Source organism: Sinocyclocheilus grahami, unplaced genomic scaffold (assembly GCF_001515645.1).
Source record: "Sinocyclocheilus grahami isolate Dianchi unplaced genomic scaffold, SAMN03320097.WGS_v1.1 scaffold98.1, whole genome shotgun sequence".
NCBI lineage: Eukaryota > Metazoa > Chordata > Actinopteri > Cypriniformes > Cyprinidae > Sinocyclocheilus > Sinocyclocheilus grahami.
The window spans coordinates 3,869,845-3,875,332 of NW_015505277.1; the positions used below are offsets into that span (position 1 = coordinate 3,869,845).

Here is a 5,488-nt window from a genome sequence, read left to right on the forward strand (position 1 = left end):
ACTGACCACGCCCCTCTCTCTTTATTGTTTGTTTGTCTGAAAGATTTCCACCTTTGATATGCTTGATTATACAGGCACATTCACACACAAAATCCAGATGAACACAAGAACACACACACACACCCCAAAGTATAATTCTATTCACTTTCTATCTGAAGTCACTTGTGGCACTTACAAGCTTCCATAATCCATATCCCTGGTTTGTTTTAGTGAAATTATCATGACTTCCTTTTTCTTCTCACTTCAGTTGCTCTTATCCTAGACTCAGAGGAGCAGCGGGGGCATAAACAGGGGAATTCCGTCTTGGATGCAAACGTTCTGCTCCTGGGTTTTCCATTAAATCCTTCCAAAGAATTCCCTTGTACCTGATGCACTGTTGCTTCTCTCTGTTTTCACCTCTTTCTTTGATTAACAGTGTGGATTTCAGCTGCGTGGCTATTTTCCATTCTGTTTGTTTACATAGACCTTTTTAATGTAGTATGCAGGAAAAAGAGACAAATACATGATAAAAAATCTCTTCCGCAAACATTAGTGACCAGACTTACATCCCTTGATTGTTTCCCTTTTCACTATTTCATAGTTTGGGGGGAAAACACCTGATTACAAGGCTGGTCTATTTGTACAACTATTTGCCTTCATATTTTACAGTAAATAATAATATTATATATATATCTTTTTTTTTTTTGCATTATAATATTAAAAATATTAACATAACTGCGTCTACTTAGTGTGTCCAGGTCTCTCTTGAAAAACCTTAAGGAGTAGTCTTTAGATATATATATTTTAAATTATTTTAAAATTATTTTTAATATATTTAACTGATATAATTATACCAGTATTTATTTATTTAGGTTTAATTATAGTTATATACAATCAGTTTGTTTGTTTGTTTGTTGGTGTGTTTATTTATATAAAGGTTTAAAAATAGTTAGTTATATACAGTACAATCTGTTTGTTTGTTTGTTTATAAAGGTTTAATAATAGTTATATACTTATACAATTGTTTTAATTATTTATTATGTATATTTGTTTATATTTATTTTGAGATATTTTATATATAAAGGTTTAATAATAGTTATATACCAATGCAATCATTTATGAATGTATGTATTTATTATAAATATATAATTTTTATTTTTCATTTATAAAGGTTTCTTAGCTATATGCCAATGCAATAGTTATTTATACGTATTTTTTATATATATTTATGTATTTATATTCATATTTTAAATATCAAGGTTTAATAATAGCTATGCATGAATGCAATTGTTTTATTTATTCATTTGTATTTAGTTGTTTTTTGTATATAAAGTTTTAATAATAGTTATATTGCAACTATTGGTCATTATGAGTCAGAATGCACCTGTGAATCAGTCTTTCTGTGTGACATAATCATCTGTTCTTTTGTAGGTTTACTTCTGTGAGGACAGAAAAAAGGACATCGGATGAAGAGGAAGATTCACTTCAGCCTAATGCTTTCACCATCATTACTCACAGCCTTTCTCTCTATATCTTACTTTCCAGACTCTCTCCTTTATGTCCTCTTTAGAAAAAAGGAAAAGGGCAGAAAAAAGAAAGAAAAGTTGCTTCTCTGCTGTTTTTTTCAGGGAAGCCTCCAGGAAATGACCATTTAGAGGCATAGCTATAGCTAAGCTATTTTTCCTCTGTCAAGAGCCGTGCAGCTGATGGGAACTATCTATAGATGACTTCAGAGTCACAATACACGTCACATCTCCAATGTCCTTCAGCGCTCGTGGCTACAAGGCACGTATTGTCCAACACATCCCACAAACCATGATTCAGATTTTCAGGAAAGACATCAACATTTTTGCATCGTGATTAATTGTAATGCAATGCACTATCACACAGTTCTACAGGTTCTCGCTTGTAACCCATGCGGGCAGCTCATTAGTAAATTACAGGGTCTGGATCTGAGTGAGCGGGGTGGGAGACTCCTCCCTATGGGTGTGCTTTTGCTCACTCCAATTCAGCGAAATCCCATTTCCATTCCCTTAGCACGCTTGGTTGGATCCCTTAATACGCCGCCCACCCTCAGTTTCCCCCTAAAGGAGCCTCACTCCGAGTGCCACATCACTAACAGCCCTCTGATAACCAAACACACACAATATTAGGGATCTTGAACTTCATTCCATGCCTTCCCATATTTTCTCTTTTTTGTCTTTCCTTCATTCTGTTTCCTTCCTCCTTGAGAGTTTGAGCTTTAAAATAAAAAAAATATAAAAAATAGCGGTATAAAGTTGCGTCTTAGTTAAGCTAAGTCCAAAAAGCAGTGTTTGTGTTGATCGATTGGCTACATCATTCAATCAGTAATTGTAATGTAATAAAAGACATGTTTGAAGCATTTAAAATGTCTCAAGTCCAAAGCTAGTCTAGAAGTAAGTCTAATGATGGGTCTAAAGAGTTAGTCTTAGCTTAAATACGGTAAGCCATTGATTGACTACAGCATTAAGAAGCAGTCACATTAGCGAAATATTGCGAAAATGTGAAGCGGTATATAAGCACAGCTCGCTCAGAAGGCACTTTCAAACTAAGCTTATTTATGTTTAACTCGAAAATGTTGCAAAATCTGTTTGGGAAAATCTTCCACATTCACATTGTGTTATTGAAATCACAGAATTTTTTCTCGCAAAAATTCACTGAACAGCATTAAATGAAACCTCAGCTTTATTTAGCAAAATACAAGTTTGACGCAACCAAATCTCATGAGAAAACGCAAGTAGGCTATAAGTTTGTGATTTGCGAACGCTCGATCACGTTCAATGTAGGCATCTAAAATTTAGTCTAACGCTGTGTCAGAATTTGCCTACTTCCATACTATATAGTAAACGAAAAACAGAATTTGAAAATTCATTATTCAAAAAAATGAAAAGATTACATTTACACTACTACTTCCGCTGAAATTCTGAAGTGTGCATTAGATGGACACTTTACTATCCCAAGATGAGAGAGGATTTTGAATGGTAATGAAGTGACGCAACTGACACTGGTAACAACATGGCGTGTGTAGCGCGTCAGAATTTCATTCATGTTACCCATAGATATGTATAGCTAGATGCCCTATTAGCAGCTGTTTCTATAGGCCGCTATACATAAGCCGTCCGCCATATTGGAATGTCAAAGCCGATCCGTAAATACTCGAGAGCAATGCCGGTGCATCTGCACTGCAACTGTAGTTATACACATGTGTGAATATCTATATCTTCAGTAGACTCAGAAGATGCTTTTTGCTATGCATGCTACCCATATTTGTTATCGCTACTGTATAGAACATACTTTTATAATGATTACGAAGTAAGTTTCAAACCAAATATAGTAGGCCTACCTATAGACGGTAGTATGCAGTTTCGGACGCAGGTTAAGTCTAAAAAAGTCTGGTGGAATGATTCCATATCCACTCAAAGGCAGACAAACAGAATCATGTTTGAAGCATCAACGCTTCTTTGAAGCGAGCAGTCGTAATCGGATCAGCTCGTTGTCAGTGCGCATCACTACCGATGACAGATGGACGCGATTCAATAATGATGTCGGGACAGATGAAGATGCCGTACATCTGGCCATGTGCCTGCATCTAGTTGGAGTGTGGCTGATTAGATTTAGACATCATTGATTATGCAGTGATTTAGTTTAAATTCATAATCAACTGAAATAACATTGTGACGGGCTAGTGCCCTGAGATTAGCCCTAATTAAACAAATAGGACGGAAGTACTTTAGTTTTTCGTCCATATGCAACATCAGATTATTATGAAAAACCATGACTAAACTAAAGTTTACTGGGGAATGAGTCAGTTGTGTTTCTTTGTTCGCAAGCATCCTATATTCTCTGCAGGAAACCCTCCCACGTGCCTTGTACAAAACAACGACGTGTTCTCTTTGTATGTCAGACCTCCTCTGTGCAATGTAAATGCAGCGTTGATGGCTGTATAGATGATTTATGCTCCTTTCATACACAACATATGTGTTTTGTGAACGCTGACATTTTTGCTTCAAGTTGAAGCGTTGATGATTGGATACACAAGGAAATGAGACAATCGGTTGAGAAATGGGTGTTTGTGAGATTTAAAATAATGAGATTTCGGCTCATTTGGCTTTTTGATTTTGACTAGGCTGTTGAGAATAGCAGAAGACAATTTTTGTAATTTTTGTATGTGTAAATAATACATTAAATGCAATTCTTATATATGAGATTTTCATTAATATAAAACTATTATATAATCAAAATAATATAAATTCAATTACTATATAGTTTTTAATGTATAAATTAATTAATTATATATATAGAGAGAGAGAAAGAGAGAGAGAATTATTGACAATTAATGTATAAATTTATACTCTTTATACTGTATATAATATATAAAAAATATTTAATAAAATACAATTGCATTCATTTATTTTACATATATGTGACCCTGGACCACAAAACCAGTCTTAAGTCTCTGGGGTATATTTGTAGCAATAGCCAAAAATACATTGTATGGGTCAAAATTATAGATTTTTCTTTTATGCCCAAAATCATTAGGACATTAAGTAAAGATCATGTTCCAAAAGGTATTTTGTAAATTTCCTACTGTAAATATATCAAAACTTAATTTTTAATTAGTCATATGCATTGCTCACTTCATTTGCACAACTTTAAATGCGATTTTCTCAATATTTTGATTTTTTGCACCCTCAGATTCCAGATTTTCAAATAGTTGTATCTCGGCCAAATATTGTCCTATCATAATAAACCATACATCAATGGAAAGCTTATTTATTCAGCTTTGGAGTGTATAAATCTCAATTTCAAAAAATTTAACCTTTTGACTGGCTTTGTGGTCCAGGGTCACATATTATATATTTTTAAATTACATTTATATAATACTGTATTATAATCATTTCTAAAATTGTGTATAGCTTATATATATATATAATTTAAGAAAAATCAACTTTAAGCCTCTGGCATAGCAATATATGCTTCAGAGCACTGAGTCTGGGACATCCTAGATTAGCAGTGAGCTCAGATGACAGCATGAAATATTAATCAGTGTTGGTTATGTCCTCATGTGACACAGGTTTTTGAGATTATGCGAATTTAGAGACTAACCCATGGTTCAAATGGCGACGTTGACGTTGGTCAGCATCCCGTCCAGTTAGGCTATGTTTCCTCAACTATCTTCCAGCAGCACGGCTGTGATAAATGCACTGTGAGTCAGCCCGCTGCTGAGAGATGGGATGTTGTGTTTATACTCCTCCAGAAGTGTGGCGGAATATCGAGTGGAGCTGTGCAAGAGATACCGGTAGTTGTGACAGATATGTGTAAGAAATGAATCAATGGAAAGGGAAAGAGTGGGAAGAGATGGTGACAATAGCATGGGACCTCTTGAGAGTGTCTGTGAAGGAGTGTATTATATATATATATATATATATATATATATATATATATATATATATATATATATATATATATATATATATATATATATATA

The 5,488-nt window shown here is 34.2% G+C and overlaps 1 long non-coding RNA gene across 1 annotated transcript in view; it reads right to left on the reverse strand.

Annotated features, from left to right (window-relative positions):
• Positions 1 to 417: 417 nt before the first annotated feature.
• Positions 418 to 5,488, reverse strand: part of LOC107588068 (uncharacterized) — a 26,387-nt gene continuing 21,316 nt past the window's right edge. The window contains exon 4 of the long non-coding RNA XR_001609535.1: positions 418 to 427. This is a non-coding gene — a long non-coding RNA (uncharacterized lncRNA). The remainder of the gene's footprint in view (positions 428 to 5,488) is intronic.